Genomic DNA, 24,749 nt, shown 5'->3' with positions numbered 1-24,749 from the left:
TCAAAGCTGTGACCATGCAGCAAGCTTAAGCCTATAGGGAACCATGTTAAAAATGGTTATTGAGGCAAAAAGTGACACTGTGTGCTCATTTGCATGTCATTTCCCAGAATCCCTTGCTGCAGTGGAAGTGCTGTATGCTGGGTGATAATGGGGAAAGGCGGGGTTGCAGACCTGCCTAAGACATGCAGATGAGCATACAGCTATATTTGCATATTTGCTTTCCTGTGGAGGGTTTTTGTCACTTTTTTTACTCACCATAACTTAACTCAGTATTATATATTTTTTTACTCACCATAACTTAACTCAGTATATATATACTGCTAAATTCAAGGCCTTGATGTGTGCAAACAGGCCTTTTTATAATTATATTCACAGTTCATCAAAGTTTATAACATTACAGGGTCAGTATGCTTGGGGGGTCTAATTGAGTCAGCTGTGTAGAAGTTGTATTTAACACCAAACAAGGCCTCTTTGCAGCCATTAAGGCCTGTAATGTTGTTCCTGATTGTATATATTATATATAGAGTGCAAAACTAAAGGCATTGATGGGTGTAAGCAGGCCTTGTTGTAATCATATTCAAAGTTCAATACAGCTGACTGAATTAGGGGCTCACTCATACTGATACAATAATTGTAGCAAGTGTCCTTACATTTCTATATCATTAACACAAGGCCTGTTTGCAGACAACACTGGCAGAGATATATATATCTATATATCTATATATCAGTAAATATATATACACACACACACACAGAAAATAGGCAATGTGTATGTGTTTGTGTGTATACATTTATAGAGATACAGAGATAGACTACAGATATATTCATATACACTTACAGATCTGTTATTGTAACCAAAAATCATACATGATCACATGCCAACATGATGAACTATGAATGAAGATTAAGGTAAGTAATGTCTTACAGTGTTAAGACACAAGAAAACATAACATTAAAATGTAGGCTATGTTATATGGGTAATTATATTAATTTGTATGTAAATAATATTAGCATGAAATAACAATGTAAATTACTATAATAAACCTGAAACATCTCATACTGAACAAGAGCTAAGTGAAAGTCATCTCCATTTACATGAAAAGTGTGTCATAATGGATTAACATTAAACAACTGATGATTAATAGTTATTCATATGTTCTAAAATATGCCTTCACTCATTCAGTGAATGAGCATTTATAAACATGCATGTGTACAAGGACATACTTGAATGTTTGCAAGCATCTGTACATGATCATACATAAACTATGCATGAAAGAGTCGGTAGTAAACAACACCACTACACAAAATAATTTAGTGAATTTGCTTATTTATTTTTGTTTATCCTTTTGAGAGCGAGTCACAGGCCTGCTTGTTGGCTGTTGTGTTCGCCTTTTCCCTGTGCCAAGTACTCTCGTCTTAACTGTAGCACTTTTAGTGGCCTGTGGCAGTTCTGGGGCACTGGGTGTAGGCTGTGGCTCTTCAGGGGCACTGAGTGTGGGCTGTGGCACTTCAGGGACACTGGGTGTGGGCTGTGGCACTTCAGGGGCACTGGGTGTGGGCTGTGGCAGTTGTGAAACACGAGATACATTGCAACAGTGGTGGTGGAGCACTTTCTTGTGTTTGTGTTTTTGTCTTCTTCCAAAAGCTGGTGATTAGTAATTGTTGACCAAACTTTCTTTTGCGTGTCTCATTTGTAGGTGTCGGTTCAATATTTTGAACAGATAATGTAAGCGGTTGGATGTTGACAGGGACCTGCACAGAACTTGCACCAACTGTACCGGTAACAACCTGAAGTGGGGAATGAAGAAGTGATGACTATGGAGAAAAATTAGCAGCATGTAAAGAGCCATCCTCTGATGGGGTAAAGTGGAATTGTTGTTCTCTTGCTGTACTCCGAAACTGACTGGCTTGGCTTACATTCAGAACTAGTGCTTTGTAATGTCCTGTTTAGATTTTGGATTTCTTTAGGAACTTGGATGATGACATTTTTTATTTGTGACATTTCTGATATTGTCCTTTTATGCATCCTTTCATGCAGTGACATCATCCTTTCATGCATTGACATCATTTCTGAATGGCGACGATTTTCTTCTGCAATAGCTGAGAATGTGTCACGTTCATGAGGACTTGAAGGCTGTATTAATCCAGGAGTGTCAACAACTTCATGGTCACTTGAGTGAATTTGTCCTTCAGCGGAAACATCTGGTTCTACAAATAAATAAAGACATTATGAACTGACATGGAAGTTTCACATTTTTTTAGCCTATAATGATAGTTGTTCTCATAGTGGAACACATAACATGTTTCCATAATGTATTATTTGTGTCCAATTAAAAGATGATGCTTGAAGCAACAATGACGTTTCGCCTCAGTGTGAAAGAAGAATGAATTAACGTTTGTTGTAACATCACAACTCGTAGCCGATACTTGAAAACACACACAATACATGTTGTGTCATGAAACACTACATCTCCTGTGTCAATAACGGATCTGAAGTTCATTACATGTGAAAGGCATTTATTTGGCATGGCAAATGAAATGCTTACAATGTACACATTATATATGGCCTGCACCTCATACACCCCCCTTCCATTCTTGATAATGACATTGATGAGGCAGGTGACGAGACGTGTTCTGTGTGACGTGACACAGGAGCTGCCGGACCAACTATATAGAAGAATAACATCAGAATTTCATTGTCATGTGTACATAATTAACATTAAGTATCTGTAGTGGGAGTACTTATGACTAAATATCAGTATCACGTTACGAAATCACAATGATATGGTTAGTGCAATCTGTATATTATCCATCTTAACACAAATGTACATGTGAAACTAATCGTCCAATTTCTTTTAAACACCATACAACATTCATACAATGTTAATGCAGATATGTATAAAGGAATGCGTTATAAAATTAACTGGTCTGTTGTACATACACTGCATATGTTGGGTATTAATATAGCTACAATAATGTACATCACTGCCATGAAAGCAAAGTTGACTCTGCTTATAATTCAGCACCTAATTGTGGAAATGTGTATGAATGTTTTTAGAGATCTGTCAGAACATTTAAGAGAAGCAGGTGTAGCACTCAATGTGGCTGACACTCAGCAACACATGCAGTGTGTCGCTCACAGATGGTACTGGTGTGAGAAGGTGGCGTATCTATAACGTTACAATAATTTATAACTGAAAGAATGAGTAACGTACGTTTTAATATATCGTGGAATGGTGGTTGAAAGTAGTAAGATAATTACCATTTCAAATGAATGTGATGAACTTCTGTTCACCTTGTCAGCTTCTAACAACTGTAAGCCCTCCCCCAACACTTGACACCACCATGACCCCTGAGCTGCTTCTACCACCTGTAAGCCCTCCCACAAGACTTCACCCTACCATGACCCTGTGAGCTGGCTCTCTACCCAACACCACCCCCTCTGTTCACCTCTATGCTGTGATTACACACATCGGCACTGATATAACCAGGATCAGTGCTGATGTAGGGGACACTGCGATGATCAGCTAGACCGGCTCCCCATGTCATTACTCTGTGCACGCTATTGCTCCAACCTGTAGAGAGGGGGGACGGGGTGTGTTGGGGCTTTGACCCACTTCAATATTAACCTCCTGTATACCCTACTCCAGCACACTCGTTTGTTGGCAAATGCAGCGATCCATGACCTGCTGAGTAGCTTCTCAAGCTGTTAATGTCCACACATTAACCCTTACAGTTAGCGCAAGCATCATACTTACCAACGCATCACTGTGGAGGTTGCTCTGACATCAGCTTCCACCTCCTGCGCATGATAAGACCCTGGTGGAATTAACCATAAGCGCATAGTGCTTGTGTGTGGCAGCTAAGTTTACACTGTGCTACAACAGTAAGGGGCACTGAACCAACAACAGCAGAGCAGCAGACATCACCAACAACCTACCACAACATTGTAGGAGTACCTATCTGGCCTCAAATCACCTCCTAGGTGTTTTGGTGATTTCCTATAGTTGCTCTAGTTCAGCTATACCTAACAACAGTAATCACTGCTTGCCTAATAGCCTGCACCTTAGAAAATAGGCAACACATATCCCTTATAGAGATGTAGCTCATACTATGAAGGTGAATTTGTACACAAAACAGAGCAATCTCTATCTGGGGGGGGGGGGAGGTACTTATAGGTCTTACCTAGCATAGTATATGCCACAGTATCATGAGTGTATCCCTCTAGAGCGCAATCTACACCTAGACGCACTCCAATAGAGACAGTCCTTTCGGTGGGCTTTCTTTGGCTCCTCTCCTACATTTTAGGTCGCTATAATTTATAGCATTTGATCTCTAGTACCTATCAGGGATCACACTATATCTACCCACCTATACCAGGGTGGGTTACCAAAGGATACAGTCACGTGCTGTTCTACATAGTATTTAATTACGTTTTAACACCCTATTTTTTATTCAGAGTTATTAATAAAGTATTTTCAATTTATCACTATACAATTGTTGTGTACAAGTGCTACAAGACTGGGTTCTTTTTCTCCAATCGATATTATGCGGTAATGTATACAGATATATATGTAGGTATGCTTATATTTTGAACAAAGAATACGTTTCAGCGGAAATATAGATAACAACTGTAACATACGATACGCGTAGTACAGTAACATTTGTCACCTGCTGGAAATTGAGATGAATAAATTCCGATATCTCTGTCCCCTGGCAAACCTTCTACGACGACAGGAAGACATTTTTCACGCATCTGCTCCTCCAATGGAGTTAACATTAGAGCTTGTGCTGGCGGCCACCTTCAGTGGCAGAAGCATGCATCCGTTGTGCTTGGATTTTTTTTTTAAATTCGCCTTGATATCATCAAATCTCTTCCGACAATTCGTGCGGTCCCTGACATGATTCCCACACGCAGACACAGACAATGTTATTTGCTCCCACATTTCTTTTCTGGAGGCTGAACTTGTCCGTCCTTGAAAGACATAAAAAATATATGACCTTACTAATTAATAGAAAAATTAACATTTTACAAAACTGCTATCTGTTCAAAGAGATACATAACATGCTGGTTTAGGTTGAATATGTGTACCACATGAGCATTTACATGGAAACATACAAATCTAAGGAAGCTTGCATGAATATTCTATGAACAATGGCAATTTTTTTGGACTGATTGCTATGGTCGTTATAAAGCATGAAGGATTATGTGTGTAACAATTAACTTTAATTGATAGATATTAGAGATTAATAGTTTGATATTAACACATGTCACATGAGATAGGATAAAATGTATTTGAACAATCAATGCAAAGATTGACTTACCTACTAAAGGCCCATACAGAGAGTTATAGTGCTCCAAAATCCCTGTGACAAGAACTCTGTTTTCCTCATTATTGAAATGAGGATTACATGGCCACTCCACACGTTTCTTCCGACCACGTCCAGCCACAGAGCTTGGCTGCTGCTGACTGGACTCTCCTTCTTCCAATGGAAAAGACTCCAAAAGTGGCCCACCACCAACCACCCCACCACCAGAAACCCCAGCACAACCAGCAACAGACACCCCAGCAGCACCAACAACAGACACCCCAGCAGCACCAGCAACAGACACCCCAGCAGCACCAGCAACACAGCCACCACCGGCACTCGCACTCACAGCAATACCACTCGCACTCCCAGCAACAGCAGTCGCACTCGCAGCAACAGCACTCCACTCAATCCAACGTTCACTCAGATGCATACTCACACGACTACCAGTACCACTCACACCAGCATCACTCCTCACAGGCCTTTCGGCCATACCTATAGCACTCACAAAGTACATGAAAATAAATTTAAACACAATCGCACTGAACACTTACAAACTGAAAACAACACAAAGATGTTAACAAAACAACACAGGACAAACCTATCACAATACACAGCAACTCTCTCTGTCAATATGAAATATGCAAATCGCCCAGCTCTGTGTGTTTCTCTCTCTCTCCCAACAACACAGAAAAGGAATAAAAATACACGCTGCCTTTAAATGGGCCGCTCAATCAAAAACATGCTTGCTTCGGCAGATTCAGAAAGAAGTTTCATTGGCGAACCTAACACGACCTCGCCATGCACGCCGATACACCTGTGTCTGATTGGAAAATCATCGCCCAGTGGGAACAAATGTTTTCGGCTTCATTCGGAAGGGATTCCTGCACTTATTACATACGGCGAGGGAAAATCGGCAAAATCATGCGGATAAGGAACACTTGCCGAGAGCACTTTTTCGGCGCTTACTGCATGAGGCCCATAGTCGGGAGGAATGCTCCTGGGTACCCTGTCAGCACATTCATGCTCCAGCTCTTCTCAAGCAATTCCGTCGGAAATCTCCTCATAAACCTTGGGAGGATCGTCCAGAGTCCGATCCTCAAGGGGGGGGTAACTATAACGCACCTCTCTGCAGGTCCCCGTCACCACAGTCCCCACGGCGGCTGTCCACCCTGACTCCCCGCTCCCTCTGTCTCTCACCTGTTCCTCCTTGCCGAGCCGTTCATCCGCGGCGCACGCCGCACACTCGCACACGCAGCCGGGGCGAGCACACGGTACCCTTACAGAGGGCGGGCGCACCCAATCATCTTATCAGCCCTCACGCACTGCTGGCTCCGCCCCCCAGTGGCTGCGAGCCATTACCTTGCAACACACCCCTGTCTCCTTCCCTGCTTACCGGGACCTATCCCTGCAATCACACAGACAGGCCTCCGCTCCACCCCTTGCTTCCATTGGTCCTCCTTCCTTTATAACCCCTGCCTGGCCTCTGATTCCTTGCTCTGCATAGCTTCTCTGTGACTCCTGTGTGCAGTGTCTATGCCAAGCTCTGTTATGTGTTTCAGTTCTTGTCCACGTCTCTGCCCCCATTTTGGATACCTTTGGATTGATCTCGGCTTGTTTGACTACGTGTACTGAACCTCGCTACCCCTGGACTCTGCTTTGGACCTCACTATGCTGCTTTCTCCTGCCCCTGACCCACGGCTCTTGGATCTGGATCTCCGTAGCTCTGGCACCCCAGACTCAGCAAGTATCTCGTTAACCCTTTTTCTACCAGGCCCGCAACGCACCTTACCCCATTCCGGGCATGCCCTCACTCACTGCTGTGGGTGCGTGTTATACCCTTACCCACCTCAGTACTGGGGACTGGCCAGGTCTGCGGGCATACAGGCGTTACACCTTTCACAACAGGCTTTTTTTGCATTACTATTTACCTCCGTAGGGACAGCACAGATAAGCCTACAGGGATCCCTGTCCTGCTCCCATTGCTACCCCCATGCTTCCCCCTGTGTGTAGAGGTATGTTATTGAGGGAGTGTGTTCTGCGGGAGGTATTTACTGTGTATTTCTAAGCATGTTGTATTTGTGCCTTGCATTGCTTAAAGACACAGTGCTTGTACACCGTGTGGCGATGAGTGGGTTAATCTGGCCATTAATAAAAGCATTATACCTGGCTGATTAACCCTAAATCGCACTGGAACTGAAGGGGTTAACTGTAGGTGCACCACACTGAACTATTTCCCCAACACCATTGTATTGTATTGTATTGTATGTCTTTATTTATATAGCGCCATTAATGTACATAGCGCTTCACAGCAGTAATACATGTGGTAATCCAATAAATAACAGATAATATAAATAACAGATCATGGGAATAAGTGCTTTAGACATTAAGGAAGAGGAGTCCCTGCTCCGAGGAGCTTACAGTCTAATTGGTAGGTAGGGAGAACGTACAGAGACAGTAGGAGGGAGTTCTGGTAAGTGCATCTGCAGGGGGCCAAGCTTTATGTGCCATGTGTTCAGAATAGCCACAGTCCTATTCATATGCTTCTTTAAGCAAGTGTGTCTTAAGGTGGGTCTTAAAGGTGGATAGAGAGGGTGCTAGTCGGGTACTGAGGGGAAGGGCATTCCAGAGGTGAGGGGCAGTCAATGAGAAAGGTTTAAGGCGGGAGAGGGCTTTAGATACAAAGGGGGTAGAAAGAAGACATCCTTGAGAAGAACGCAAGAGTCTGGATGGTGCATAACGAGAAATTAGGGCTGAGATGTAAGGAGGGGCAGAAGAGTGTAAAGCTTTAAAAGTGAGGAGAAGAATGGAGTGTGAGATGCGAGATTTGATCGGAAGCCAGGAGAGGGATTTCATGAGGGGAGATGCTGAGACAGATCTAGGAATGAGTAGAGTGATTCTGGCAGCAGCGTTAAGGATAGATTGTAGGGGAGACAGGTGAGAGGCAGGAAGGCCGGACAGCAGGAGGTTACAGTAATCAAGACGGGAGAGAATGAGGGCCTGAGTCAGAGTTTTAGCAGTCGAGCAACAGAGGAAAGGGCGTATCTTTGTTATATTGCGGAGGAAAAAGCGACAAGTTTTAGAAATGTTTTGAATGTGAGGGGCAAATGTGAGAGAGGAGTCGAGTGTGACCCCAAGGCAGCGTGCTTGGGCTACTGGGTGAATGATCGTAGTTCCAACAGTAATGTGGAAGGAGGTAGTAGGGCCAGGTTTGGGAGGAAGTATGAGGAGCTCTGTTTTAGCCATTTTGAGTTTAAGGCGGCGGAGGGCCATCCAGGATGATATAGCAGAGAGACATTCAGAAACTTTGGTTTGTACAGCAGGTGTAAGGTCGGGTGTTGAGAAATATATTTGTGTGTCGTCAGCATAGAGGTGATAATTAAACCCAAAATATGTTATTAGGTCACCTAGAGAGAGTGTATACAGAGAAAAGAGAAGAGGTCCCAGGACAGAGCCCTGGGGTACCCCCACAGAGAGATCAATAGAGGAGGAGGAGGTATTAGCAGAAGAGACACTGAAAGTACGATGGGAGAGGTAGGATGAGATCCAGGATAGAGCTTTGTTCCGAATGCCAAGAGTATGGAGAATGTGAAGGAGAAGAGGGTGGTCCACGGTGTCAAATGCTGCAGAGAGGTCGAGTAATATGAGCAGAGTGTAATGACCTCTGTCTTTGGCAGCATGGAGGTCGTCAGTTATTTTAGTGAGGGCTGTTTCCGTGGAGTGAGCAGTACGGAAGCCAGATTGTAGAGGGTCTAGGAGAGAATAGGTGTTGAGAAAATGGAGCAAGCGAGCGAATACAAGACGTTCAAGGAGTTTAGAGGCAAAAGGCAGGAGGGAGACAGGCCGATAGTTAGAAAGACAGGTAGGGTCAAGCTTGCTGTTTTTGAGTAATGGTATGACTGTTGCATGTTTGAAGGAGGATGGAAAGGTTCCAGAGCAGAGGGAGGAGTTAAAAATGTGCGTGAGCGTAGGGATTATAGTAGGAGCAAAAGGTTTTAGGAGATGGGAGGGAATGGGGTCAAGAGGGCAAGTGGTAGAGGGAGAAGAGGCGATCAACAGCGACACATCCTCCTCTGAGACAGTGGAAAAAGAGTCAAGGAAGGCAGGAGGAGAGTTAGGAAGAGGTGTAGGATGGGAGGAAGAAACAGAGGGGATGTTCTGACGTATGGATTCCACCTTTTCCTTAAAATAGTCAGCAAAGTCCTGAGCGGAGATGGAGGAAGGAGAGGCAGCGGAGGGTGGTTTGAGTAGAGTATCAAAGACAGAGAACAGTCGGCGTGGGTTAGACTTGTGCATGTTGATTAGTGAAGAAAAGTAGGCTTGTTTAGCTTGCGAGAGGGCAGAGTTGAAACAGGATAGCATAAATTTGTAGTGAAGGAAGTCTGCGAGAATATGAGATTTCCTCCAGAGGCGTTCAGAGGAACGAGTGGAGGAACGCAGCATGCGTGTGTGGGAGTTTAGCCAGGGTCTGGGGTTAGAAGGGCGAGGACGGCAGAGAGAAAGTGGGGCATGAAGATCAAGAGAGGAAGATAAGGCAGAGTTGTAGTTCCTGACCAGTTTGTCAGGGTCTGTAGCAGATCTGAGAGAGGAGAGGGAGGAGCTTAAAGTTGACTCAAAGTCAGGTAAGTGAATAGAGCGCAGGTTTCTGCAGTACCGGGGTGTAGATGGAGGTGGAGAAGTTGAGAAGCGAGATAGAGAGAATGAGATGAGGTGATGGTCAGAGAGAGGAAAAGGGGAAATGGAGAAATCAGAGAGAGATAAATTTTTAGTGAAAACCAGGTCTAAGTAGTGGCCATCCTTGTGGGTGCTGGCTGCAGTCCACTGTTGAAGGCCAAAAGAAGAGGTTAGAGAAAGAAAGCGGGAAGCCCAAGGGAGAGAGGGGTCATCAATGTGGCAATTGAAGTCCCCACGGAGTAGAACAGGGGAGTCTGAGGAGAGGAAGAAAGAGAGCCAGGATTCAAAGTGAGAGAGAAAGGCAGAAGGGGGATGAGTAGAGGTAGGTGGGCGATACATGACCGCCACATGAACAGGGAGAGGAGAGAAGATCTGGACAGTGTGAACCTCAAAGGAGGGAAAGGCAAGAGAGGGGGGAATAGAAACTGTTCGGTAACGGCAGAGAGAGGAGAGCAGGAGCCCCACACCTCCACCCCTGCCATCAAGGCGCGGAGTGTGGGAGAAGGAAAGGCCACCATAAGAGAGGGCAGCTTCCAGAGCAGAGTCAGACTGAGTGAGCCAGGTCTCAGTTATAGCAAAGAGAAGCAGGGAGTGAGAGAGAAAGAAGTCATGCACAGAGAGGAACTTGTTAGAGAGGGAGCGAGCATTCCAAAGGGCACAGGAGAAAGGGAGAGAGGAGGGAGGGTGGCAGGGGATGGGTATGAGGTTGGAGGGGTTAACACCAGAAGGAGTAGAATTTGTATGTGGTAGGCGAGGACGAGAGCAAGTAGAAATAAGGCAGGGACCAGGATTGGGAGAGATATCCCCAGAAGCAAGGAGGAGAAGCATGGATAGAAAGAGGATGTGTGAGGATGATTTGTAGGGGTGTGTTTTATTGCAGGAGGTATAGCTGTGTGGTGACAGAGGACGCAGGTAAGAAAGGAGTTCATGTGAACTGAGAAGTGGGGAAGAAAGGAGAGATGGAGATATATGAATAGAGTTAGAGACATAAGGAGACTGGTGGAAGGAAGTGCATAATTTGAAAATAAGTGCGGTTGCAGCAAATATAAAAAATAAAGGCGGCATCACAGCAATAGTTAAGTGTTGAGATGTGCAGTCTTAGATAGATGATATCCTCTTTTCCAACGTAGATCAAAAGCAGGAATCAGAAGCAGTAGGTGATGTCCACTTTTCCACTTCTTTTTAAACTTCATTTTTAAACTTCATATTCTACTTGAAACATTTCTACTTAAAAGCATATCTGCTTGCAAGCATGGCTGCTAGCAGCAATGGCTGTTAGGAGTTTACTTATATACTTTTAGAAAGTCACCTGGTTGGCACAACAAACTTAATTAGCACATGTGAGGGTAGTTAAAGCAAATGGTTTTTCTAAGGTAGGTGTTGCCTTGCCTTGCACAAGTGTGAAAGCTGAATTAAATTAAGACAGTAGGGGGATGATTTACAGAGAGACAATTGGAATATGTTTTTACCTAAATAGAACTAAATACACAGCATGGGAGGATATCAGGATAGACAGACAATTGGAATATGTTTTTACCTAAATAGAACTAAATACACAGCATGGGAGGATATCAGGATAGACAGACAATTGGAATATGTTTTTACCTAAATAGAACTAAATACACAGCATGGGAGGATATCAGGATAGACAGACAATTGGAATATGTTTTTACCTAAATAGAACTAAATACACAGCATGGGAGGATATCAGGATAGACAGACAATTGGAATATGTTTTTACCTAAATAGAACTAAATACACAGCATGGGAGGATATCAGGATAGACAGACAATTGGAATATGTTTTTACCTGAGGAAAGAGAAGAGATGAGTGAGTGATTCAATAGTCTTCCTTCCTTTTTAAACTTCATAAATACTTGAAACATATATACTTAAAAGCATATCTGCTTAAAAGCATGGCTGCTATCTTTATTGTCCCCATTTTGCAGCTCAATCCATAGCTGCATTAATAGCAATATATGCGAATTGGGACAATTGTATTTCAGACACAAGGAGCAAGCTAGCACTCTAATTTTTGGAGTGAAGCTAGCTAAGGATGTACATAGCCCATACATATTGTTTGGTGCCCCCACACATACAGAAAGTTTATATATATATATACTAGCTGAGAGACCCGGCATTGCCCGGGAGTTAAATTTCCCGCTAGGAAAAGGGGGGGGGGGGGGGAGAGGGGGGGAAAAAGGGGGGGGAGGGACAGTGGACAGGAGGAGGGGGGGAAAAGGGGGGGGAGGGACAGTGGACAGGAGGAGGGGAGGGGGTTAGGGACAGTGGACAGGAGGAGGGGAGGGGGTGAGGGACAGTGGACAGGAGGAGGGGAGGGACAGGGGACGAGGGGGAGGGACAGTGGACAGGAGGAGGGGAGGGGGGAGGGACAGTGGAAAGGAGGAGGGAGGGACAGTGGAGGGGAGGGGGGGAGGGACAGTGGAGGGGAGGGGGAGGGACAGTGGAGGGGAGGGGGGGAGGGGCAGTGGCCAGGAGGAGGGGAGGGGGGAGGGACAGTGGACAGGAGGAGGGGAGGGGGGAGGGACAGTGGAAAGGAGGAGGGGAGGGGGGAGGGACAGTGGACAGGAGGCGGGGAGGGGGGACAGTGGACAGGAGAAGGGGGGGACAGTGGACGGGAGGGGGAAACAGTGGACGGGAGGGGGGGCAGTGGACGGGAGGGGGGGGGCAGTGGACGGGAGGGGGGGCAGTGGACAGGAGGGGGGGCAGTGGATGGGAGGGGGGGGGCAGTGGACGGGAGGGGGGACGACAGTGGACCAGAGGGGGGGGCAGTGGATGGGTGGGTGGGGGGACAGTGGACGGGAGGGTGGGGGGACAGTGGACGGGAGGGGTGGACAGTGGACAGGAGGGTGGGGGGACAGTGGACAGGAGGGTGGGGGGACAGTGGACAGGAGGGGGGGGACAGTGGACAGGAGGGGGGGACAGTGGACGGGAAGGGGGGGCAGTGGACGGGAGGGGGGGGACAGTGGGCGGGAGGGTGGGGGGACAGTGGACGGGAGTGGGGGGACAGTGGACGGGAGGGGGACAGTGGACGGGAGGGGGGGGGGACAGTGGACGGGAGGGGGGGACAGTGGACGGGAGGGGGGGACAGTGGACGGGAGGGGGGGACAGTGGACGGGAGGAGGGGGGACAGTGGACGGGAGGGGGGGGACAGTGGACGGAAGGGAGGGACAGTGGACGGGAGGGGGGGGACAGTGGACGGGAGGGGGGGACAGTGGACAGGAGGGGGGGGACAGTGGACAGGAGGGGGGGGACAGTGGACGGGAGGGGGGGACAGTGGATGGGAGGGGGGGACAGTGGATGGGAGGGGGGGACAGTGGACGGGAGGGGGGGGCAGTGGATGGGAGGGGGGGACAGTGGACGGGAGGGGGGGGGGACAGTGGGGGGGAGGGGGGGTGACAGTGGACGGAAGGGCGGGATAGTGGACAGGAGGGGGGGCAGTGGACGGGAGGGGGGGACAGTGGACGGAAGGGGGGGACAGTGGATGGGAGGGGGGGACAGTGGACGGGAGGGGGGGGACAGTGGACGGGAGGGGGGGGACAGTGGACGGGAGGACACACACACACACACACACACACACACACACACACACACACACACACACACACACACACACACACACACACACACACACAGTGTGTCCCCCCACACACACAGTGTCACACACACACACACACACACACACACACACACACACACACACACACACACACACACACACACACACACACACACACACACACACACACACACACACACACACACACACACAAACAGTGACACACACACACACACACAGTGACACACACACACAGTGACACACAGTGACACACACACACACACACACACACACACAGTGAGATACACACACACACACACGTCACCTCTCCTTCCAGCCGCCGCCATTTAGTTAGTCCGCGAGGGAGGAAGGTGGTCCTTCCGGGCGCTGCCATCTTAGGTGCTGCGTGGCAGGTGCAGGCTGCCTGCCCACTGCCTGTCGGAGCACTGAGGGGGAGGTGAGCGGAGCACCGGGGGGGGAGGTGAGCGGAGCACCGGGGGGATCTGAGCGGAGCACTGGGGGGGAGGTGAGCGGAGCACCGGGGAGCTGAGCAGAGCACTGGGGGGGGGAACTGAGCAGAGCACCGGGAGGGGAGGTGAGCAGAGCACCAGGGGGGAGCTGAGCGGAGCACCGGGGGGGAGGTGAGCGGAGCACTGGGGGGGAGATGAGCGGAGCACCGGGGGGGAGCTGAGCGCAGCACCAGGGGGGAGCTGAGCGGAGCACCGGGGGCGGAGGTGAGCAGAGCACCGAGGGGGAGGTGAGCGGAGCACCGGGGGGGAGCTGAGCGGAGCACCGGGGGGAGACACGGGGAGAGGAGGAGGTGCGCGCGAGTCACGATGACTTGAATTTCAGGCTGATGTTCGGGGAGCCTCCGGGACCGGCTGGTAAGAGACCGGGAGATGTGCTGCTAACGCTGTGATCCCCACAACACCCCCCACTACCGTGTGTGTCTGTGTGTCTGTGTGTCTGTGTGTGTCCTTGTGTGTGTCTTTTGGCCCATCACTCCACCTCAGGCCAATGAGAGGTATGCGGGGGCATGCAGGCCATATATATAAACGGTATTTTAGTTATGTTTTAAAAGGTACCGGCAGGAAGCTTTTCCTGTGCCCTGCAATGAATGTATTAACATGCATATATGTTAAGAGTAAATGAGCTGAGGGTCTTTCATCTCCGCACTTCAAAGGGCCCCCTGTGAAGTGAATGCCTCAGTGTCTATGAGAAGTCTGAAGTTGAAAAGCCTCAGAGATCCAAGTTGTTAAGACAGCCAGGAAATTGTGAAGTACCAGGACCGGTCCAACATATGGGCTGTTCACACCTTGAGGCCAGATCCCAGACTTGCTGTCGTCAGGTAAAGGGGGTGGACCTGATATGCTTAGGAGCTCAGGTGTGAGGTTAGCACATGCTCTGTGCAAAACAGGAAGCCACTTCTGCCCAAGTTTTGAACTACTGGCAAGTCTGGGATAGTGGGAAAAAGAATTCCCACGGAAGGGATTGGGTGTGTATGTTAGGTATAGGACCCTTAACCCTATAAAGAGGCCTGCAGCCCAGTCCCAGAGTGTTTCATGATTTATCCAAGCGCAAAAGAAAGACGGTGCAAAACAGCGCTAAAAATAACAATACCCGTATTAGGACACACTTGAAAAACAAATGAAGTTACAATAGTGGCAGCCAGACAAAAACTGACAGTACAGTCAGTGGGAAAACATAAAGAAAAAAGAAATGCCGGCGCCAAACGTGACAATGTATAATTATAGAAATAAAGTCCAAACCAAATAGGTGATAGTCCAAATGGATGTCCTTAGGTGGTCAGTGGGTGATCAAACGGACTATGGAAACTCTCCAAGGGATGGTGAGATATGTGGAAATAAAAGAAAATGAATTATGGTGCAGTATATCAGTCAATGCAGATATAAAACCATGGAACATATAACATTAACAACACAGTGCAAACATGACACACTAGACAAACTAACATTAACACAAGCCAGACTATGAAATAATGAAAATCTATTTATTAACTAATTGCAGGGTTCCATGGTATGCAGACATCAATCCTGGGGTGGGGGGTAAAATCGTTGCCCTACTCACACGGTTTAAGACGTTTACAAGCGGTGAGGGTGAAGACACAGTCTTCTGCAGTCTGAAGATGGCGACCGGAGTCCTCTTACTGGCGTCCCACGTGATGGGGATGCAGTGTGGAGCCGCACGGGCCGCAGGAGCTGTGCCACCAACGTGACGTCACGCTCCTTCCTCCTTCCGCCGAAGTACTGTCCTCTTGTTATTCTCGTCCCCCACAAACACAACCTGGATACTGGGCTCCTGCTACCGGGAACCACAACTCCAACTCTAAAATGAATACGTCCCAACGCGTTTCATGCGCATGCGCGCACTTTCTCAAGGGATGTCACTGCCCCTAGGTCTGGGTGGTTTAAATACCCATAGTCCATGTTTCTTATTGGTCAAAAAATTAATTAAACAATTGAACATGTTAATACTTAACCACATGATTACCAGAATGGGGGTAGCTAGCTACAAAGCCTGGCTAACATACATATATACATGAAGATCACAAACCTACACAACATAAAACATTAAAAACATATAAAAGTTACTAAAAGGACTAAAAATATAAATAATGAAAGAAGCTTACAAGAACAAAAAATAATAAATTATAAAAAGGCCTTCAATTCAAAATCTATATTTAACCCCTTCGGTGAGAGTGTTTTCAATTCATAGATCCAGTATGCTTCACGCATACTGGCATGATTGAGTCTACTCCCACCTCGTGGGTTAGCCTGAACCTCCTCAATGGCTTGACACCGTAAACCTATGGGGTTCTTATTGTGATATAAAAGAAAATGGTGTGAGACACTGTGTGTGACCAGTCCCTTTTTTATATTGTAGACATGCTCATAGATACGTCTCTGAAAAGTCCTCCCAGTTCTGCCAACATATTGCAAGCCACAAGGGCATTGCAGCAAATAAATGACAAATGTTGAATGGCAGTTAATGAATGTTTTAATTGGGTAGCTCTTAGAGGTAACTGTAGATGTAAACTGTCTAGCATTTATGCCAAAGGAACAGGCCACACACTTGGCACAAGTAAAGAAACCCTTTAGACTCCCTAGTTGTTTCTGTTTATGCTGTTTAATGGGACAGCTGGGAGCTAATTTAGATTTTAAATTATTGCCTTGGTGAATATTATATTAGGTTTTTTAGGAAGAATGTCCACCAACACTTCATCTTTAAGTAAAATAGGCCAATATTTATTCAGAGTCTGTTTGATTTTAGGGGCCATCTCATTGTACTGTGTTATAAATGCAATTTGTTTAGTGCTTCTCTCCACCATGTCTTTTTCTTTATTTTTGTATTTAAGTAAAGTGTCCCTTGGTAGGTTATTAACTTGGTCAAAAGCCCTATCGATGAGATCCTCTGGATATTTTCTCATAATGAATTTGCCTTTTAAATCTTTAGCCTGTGTCTTAAAAGTTTCATCATCAGTGCAGTTGCGTTTAAGACGCACCAGCTGACCCTTCGGAATGTTCCGCAGCCATTGTGGGTTGTGTTGGCTGTCTGCGCGCACATAATTGTTGGCCTGTACTGGTTTGAAAAATGTCTTGGTGTGTATTTTATTATCTCTAATATAAATGTGAAGATCCAGGAAATCAATGTGCTCCAAACTAGAATTACAGGTGAATTTTAAATTATGTTGATTGTGATTGAGATAGGTGCAAAAAACATCGAGTGAAGTTTGGCTGCTTGACCAGACAAAAAACACATCGTCAATGTAGCGCCGCCAGAGAACGAGATTTGCCCCTAGTGGGCAGTTGTTCCAAATGAACTCCTCCTCCCAACTGTCCATGAATAAATTGGCATAACTAGGAGCAAACCTCGTGCCCATGGCGGTGCCACATTTCTGGATATAATAATTCGAATTGAAAGTGAAATAATTGTGCGCTAAAATAAACATAATACCATCCACCAAAAAATTCCTTTTATTAAGTGCAAAATGTTCCGTTGTTTCCAACTTGCGGGACACGGCTTGGCATACAGTGACATCAGCTGTAACTAGTATATATCCGGGCTGCCACGTAAGATCTTCTAAAATTTGTAATACATGTGTCGTGTCTCGCAAGTAGGACCGGACATTTGTGACAATGGGTTGAAGGTGATAATCAATAAATTGTGATAAATTAGAAGTGAGAGATGAAATACCCGAAATGATAGGTCTCCCAGGTGGTGCTGTCAAGTTTTTGTGTATTTTAGGTATAAAGTAAAATAAAGGTGTACGTGGAAACTGTATAAATAAAAAATTAAATTCATCCTCACATATAGCCCCAGTTTCCAAGCCAGTGGTCAACAAATCGCCTAATTCGGCCTTGAACTGAACCAAAGGGTCACCTGTGAGTGGGAGGTATGTGGTCTTATCGCCCAATAATCTCATGGACTCTTTGATGTAATAATCCTTGTCCATAACCACAATACCTCCCCCCTTATCTGCAGACTAGATGACTATTGCATCGTTCTTTTCCAAACTGGAAACAGCTTCCTTCTCTTGTGTATTAAAATTGTCGTGCTTGATTTTATATGTCCTACATGAATTTTCAAGATCTGTGTTGACCATCTCAACAAAGGAACTGACCAAGTGTCCCTGTGAAAACTTAGGATAGAAAGTGGATGGTTTTTTAAATTTTTTTTTTGTGGATGGCTATCTGTGCTGCACGCTATACTACAGTAGGTTTAATAGTGACCATTCAGCAAGATTAAGCCTATAGGGAACCATGTTAAAAATGGTTATTGAGGCAAAAAGTGACACTTTGTGCTCATTTGCATGTCATTTCCCAGAATCCCTTGCTGCAGTGGAAGTGCTGTTTGCTGGGTGATAATGGTGAAAGACAGGGTTGCAGACCTGTCTAAGACATGCAAATGAATATACAGGAATATTTACAGTTGCTTTATGCTTTACTGTGGAGGGTTTTAGTCACTTTTTTTACCCACCATAACCTTAATAGTCGTGGTGATTACCTACTCTTATCTCATTTGAGCAAATGTCAGTAAGCCAACGTCACACTGATGAGACCCATCAAGGTTGAAACATGTCTGTGAGTGGGTTAACTGACTTTGCATCTCCCAAGTCATTGCTTAAAAGCTGTGTTTAAAGCAGCATGCATTGACTAAGGGTTGCTCATGTAATGTGAGCATGAGATAAAAAGTGGCACTGTGTGCTCATTTGCATGTCATTTCCCAGAATCCCTTGCTGCAGTGGAAGTGCTGTTTGCTGGGTGATAATGGTGAAAGACAGGGTTGCAGACCTGTCTAAGACATGCAAATGAATATACAGGAATATTTACAGTTGCTATATATATATATATATATAGCAACTGTAAATATTCCTGTATATTCAGGAATATATATAGTCTGCAACCCTGTCTTTCACCATTATCACCCAGCAAACAGCACTTCCACTGCAGCAAGGGATATAATAATAATAATGGACTGCAGACATCTTCCCTGTTGGCAGTAAGCCCTGGTAAGTACAGGCCTGCCAGCAGTAGTTATGGAGGTTTTCCCTCACACCCTGGTGAGGTGCCCTATGTATGGATGGGAGTGGCTGCATGCTCTGAGTCCCTGGATAGTGACATCAGAGATGTGCCTGCCCCCTGAGGTATATAAGGCACAACACTGTCAAGTTAGTGGTTGTTGCTTAAGAGTTGGCTCCTGTGAAAGGGATTTCAGGATAGCTCTGTGACCCTAGTGCTGTAACTAGTGGCACGAATATTCCAATCAAGAGGGGATCCCACTCCAATTAGTAGGGCAGTACCTGGCAAAGGGACAGCACAGATAAATGTGCGGGTAGAGCTGCAAGCTGCATGGGGCAGTCTACTACCTCCAGATCATCAATAAAGATGCCCTTGTTAAAGATACCCCCACTGTGTGAGTGTGAGATTACTCTACAGTGGCAGTCACCACCGAGAAGGAGTTGCTCACCAGGACCATCTCCCTGCGGAAGCATAGATCCTGATGAAGTGGAGGCGCTGCACATGATGTAAGTTGGACTCGCACCCACTACCTCAGCTACCTGTCCTGATGACATCCCCTAATACCATCAAGCGGGAGACTCAGGAGTCCTGTTGCTTGCAGGTGCACCACCATACACGATCACATAATGGGGACCGGTTAGACCACACGGGCCAATGTGAGATTGGGTGGGTCAGACTAGGGGGTCCACCCATTACATATATATATGTATTTATATATGTATTTATATGTGAGGAAAGAAACAAAGGGCGCAAACCAATATATGCAAATGTAAGGAAAAACACTTGCAGGGATATGTTACAATGTAAGTCCAGAAAGAGGTATCTGGGACTGGATGGGACCTAAAAAATGTGAGAAACAGCCAATATGGTGAAGTAAGGCCAGGTCCCCGCTGGCTCCTGCAGCGCCCGCTGTGGCGGACGCTGCAGGGACAAGAGCCGCCCCATAATGGGGCCGGGCCTGCTGCGAGGGGGAGTGCTGATGCACTGTCCCTGGAATGTGGTGAGGAAAAAGGGTCTTCTCCACATTTCAGGGACAGTGCATCAGCAGTCATTGCTTTTTTTGGTGATGTATCAAGGAATGGATTCACTTTCAGATTCTGTTCCTCATTTGGACTGACCTTCTCTATTCATTTGTGATTTTTATACAACCACACTGCCATTGCCATTATTTGGGTGATTTACAGGTTTTTTATGTGCATTACCAGTCTTTAACATCTATGTGCAGCAATTTGAGAATTCTGTCACTGCTTTCTCTGTGTGCATGTGTATATATCTTGTAGCAATTATCTGCAGCTACATTGCCTCTGCCCCATTTAGGTGAAGAGTTATTATAGTATCTATATCTGCAGAGTTACTTTTATCATGCCTTGATATCTACTATCACTCTTTATTATGTGTAGCCCATCTAACCCCCCCCCCCCAACCTCATATCGTGTACCCTAGGGTGTCTGATGGTCTGGCTACATGTCTGTGTGTGGTGCGCACCTGCTGGCAACAGGAGGGCCTGAGTCTCCCGCGGTGACATGGGGGACAACAGGACAGGTTTCTAGGGTGGATGCCTTCTTTCTCCTTCAATGGTGCAGCGCCTCCATCTGTAGTAGGCCTCAGGGATACGGTGTGGAATCCCTACCACAGAATCCCCTCCCAGGGATGAGAGATTCCAGTCTCCACACAAGTCTCTTATAATTAACAGCCGCTCTTTATTTGTCTCTCTTCACAGCATGCAGACAGGTATCACATATGAGCAGCCAGCCAGCTGTACTCCCTTAGGATGTCTCTGCCTCCACTCTGGAACTCAGGGGCACACAGAGTGGGGCTAGCTCTTCCCTCACCCCCTATGCAGGGTGAGTGGTACTTGGTCCACCTATCTATATCTGTCAGCTCTACTCGTCTGGATTCTAACTCACTACCACAACTAGAACCTAGAGCTAGACACACTAAATAGGAAGTGCACTGCTCTTTATGGTTTCAGCAGGCACCGCCCCTGTGTCTTTTGATTGGACACAGGGTCAGATGACCTACCTTCACCATTTCAGGGCAAATGCTTGATGTGGGGAAAACCCATGATAACTTCTGGCAATCCTGCCCTTAACAGGGATTACTTCGCAGGAGAATTGAAATATAGCCCATAATCTTACGAGTCCTTCATATGAATTAGGTCAATTTCACTTTTGTGATATGCTCTAGACTCACCTATTTGTCCCTTTGTGGTTATTTGAGGATTTCGGTAGTGTCCCCCTTCAATTTTAGACTTGTCTCCCTTGTTTTTAAGTTCATCAATAAATTGTTATTTTTATTTTTTCAGTATATCTGTTCTCTCTCTCTCTCTCTCTCTCTCTCTCTCTCGTAAAAAAAAGTGACAAAAATCCTCCACAGCAAAGCAAATATGCAAATGTAAATACAACTGTATGCTCATCTGCATGTCTTAGGCAGGTCTGCAACCCCGCCTTTCACCATTATCACCCAGCACACAGCACTTCCACTGCATCAAGGGATCCTGGGAAATGACATGCAAATGAGCACACAGTGCCACTTTTTGCTATATATATATATATATATATATATATATTTATATATATATATATATATATATATGAGGCACTGATCATGTTAGTGATAGTTTGTTGCCTTAAAAAACCTCAGCAGAAGGAGAAGCTTTCATTAAAAAAATCAAAATCGAAACAAGGCTTTTTTTTCTCTTTCAATAATGTGTTATCTTCTTATTGCATTTATGAAAAAAAGATATTATTCAAAATTACTACTCTGAGAAAAATCCATTATAGACTTTAAAACTGATTTTGCTATGTGGAATAGAAAGGTAATTTTCAAATCACATTTGTTCTGTGTGTACTGTACGTGGCAAGAAAGGAGACTTGGTAGCAGGTTATAGGATCTGTTACTTTTCTCTTATCCAAAGTCTGTGTAGGGCTGTGTAAAGGAGGTTTAAGTAAGGTGTTTGATTGGATAAAAGACAAGGGCCGCCAACAGGGGGGGAAAAGGGCACTGGCGTCCCAGGCCCCGTGGGTCAGGTGGGCCCGGCCGCCCGGGCCCCCTGCGCGGCCGGGCGCCAGTTATTTAAATAAATGTAAAAAAAAGTTACAAAAATGACGGCGATTCCCCCGCAGTCCCGGCGCGCATGCGCTGGGCAAGCAGGGCCCGCTCCACCCCGCTCCCAACGTGGGACGGAGGGGGAAGTACCAGCTCCTCTTCTGCGGCCCGCTCCCCCCTGCTCCCAACGTGGGAGGGAGGGGGAAGTACCTGCTCTTCCTGCGGCCTGCTCCCCTGTCCCCCCCCCGCGGCCAGCTTCCCATGCGCCCCCGAGTCCACCTCCCACGTGCCCCCCAAGCCCACCTCCCCCCCCAAGACCACCTCCCATGCGCCCCCCCCCCCCGAGCCCACCTCCCTCCCCCAAGCCCACCTCTTGTCCCGGGCAGCTGCCGCAGGGATATCGGGGGCAGGAGGTGGAAGCGTCCGGCGGCAAGCTGCACCCACCCGGTCAAGGTAAGTCCCCCCACTGTCACTGTCACCCACTGTCACTGTCACCCACCCAGTCACTGACTGTCACCCACCCAGTCACTGACTGTCACCCACCAAGTCACTGTCACCCAGTCACTGTCACCCACCCAGTCACTGTCACCCAGTCACTGTCTCCCACCCACCCAGTCACTGTCTCCCATCCAGTCACTGTCACCCAGACACCCAGTCACTGTGACCCACCCAGTCACTGTCTCCCACCCACCCAGTCACTGTCACCCACCCAGTCACTGTCTCCCACCCACCCAGTCACTGTCACCCACCCACCTAGTCACTCTCTCCCACCCTGTCACTGTCACCCAGTCACTGTCTCCCACCCACCCAGTCACTGACACCCACCCAGTCACTGTCTCCCACCCACCCAGTCACTGTCACCTACCCACCCAGTCACTGTCTCCCATCCAGTCACTGTCACCCAGACACCCAGTCACTGTCACCCACCCAGTCACTGTCACCCACCCAGTCACTGTCACCCAGTCACTCTCTCTCACCCAGTCACTGTTACCCACCCACCCAGTCACTGTCTCCCATCCAGTCACTGTCACCCAGACACCAAGTCACTGTCACCCACCTACCCAGTCACTGTCACCCAGTCACTCTCTCCCACCCAGTCACTGTCACCCACCCACCCAGTCACTGTCTCCCATCCAGTCACTGTCACCCAGACACCCAGTCACTGTCTCCCACCTACCCAGTCACTGTCACCCAGTCACTCTCTCCCACCCAGTCACTGTCACCCACCCAGTCACTGTCAAGTCACTGTCTCCCATCCAGTCACTGTAATCCAGACACCCAGTCACTGACTGTCACCCACCCAGTCACAGACTGTCACCCACCCAGTCACTGACTGTCACCCACCTAATCACTGTCACCCAGTCACTGTCACCCACCCAGTCACTGACTGTCACCCACCCAGTCACTGATTGTCACCCACCCAGTCACTGACTGTCACCCACCTAGTCACTGTCACCCAGTCACTGTCACCCACCCAGTCACAGTCACCCAGTCACTGTCTCCCACCCACCCAGTCACTGTCTCCCATCCAGTCACTGGCACCCAGACACCCAGTCACTGTCTCCCACCCAGTCATTGTCACCCAGTCACTGTCTCCCACCCACCCAGTCACTGTCACCCACCCAGTAACTGTCTCCCACCCACCCAGTTACTGTCACCCACCCTGTCACTGTCACCCAGTCACTGTCTTCCACCCACCCAGTCACTGTCACCCACCCAGTAACTGTCTCCCACCCACCCAGTCACTGTCACCCACCCAGTCACTGTCACCCAGTCACTCTCTCCCACCCAGTCACTGTCAAGTCACTGACACCCACCCAGTCACTGTCACCCACCCAGTCACTGTCTCCCACCCACCCAGTCACTGTCACCCACCCACCCAGTCACTGTCACCCACCCACCCAGTCACTGTCACCCAGTCACTCTCTCCCACCCAGTCACTGTCTCCCACCCAGTCACTGTCTCCCACCCACCCAGTCACTGTCACCCACCCACCCAGTCTGTCACCCAGTCACTCTCTCCCACCCAGTCACTGTCTCCCACCCAGTCACTGTCTCCCACCCACCCAGTCACTGTCACCCACCCAGTCACTGTCACCCACCCAGTCACTGTCACCCACCCACCCAGTCACTGTCTCCCATCCAGTCACTGTCACCCTGACACCCAGTCACTGTCTCCCACCCACCCAGTCACTGTCACCCAGTCACTCTCTCCCAGCCAGTCACGGTCACCCAGTCACTGTCTCCCACCCATCCAGTCACTGTCTCCCACGCACCCAGTCACTGTCTCCCACCCACCCAACCACCCACCCACCATCATTCTCCCACCCACCCTCAGTCACCCACCCACCATCATTCACCCACCCACCGTCATTCACTCACCCACTGTCATTCATTCAACCCTCCCACCAACTGTCATTCACTCAACACACACCCACTGGCATTCATTCATTCACCCACCGACCCACGCACTGTCATTCATTCATTTACCCAACTATCATTCATTCATTCAGCCACCCACCCACCCACCCACTATCATTCATTCACCCAAACTGTCATTCATTCAACCCAGTGTCATTCATTCACCCAAACACCCACT

The sequence above is a fragment of the Ascaphus truei genome, chromosome 5 (assembly GCF_040206685.1).
Source record: "Ascaphus truei isolate aAscTru1 chromosome 5, aAscTru1.hap1, whole genome shotgun sequence".
Classification (NCBI taxonomy): Eukaryota; Metazoa; Chordata; class Amphibia; order Anura; family Ascaphidae; genus Ascaphus; species Ascaphus truei.
The sequence above is the reverse complement of the archived record's forward strand: the minus strand, read 5'-3'. Positions refer to the sequence as shown.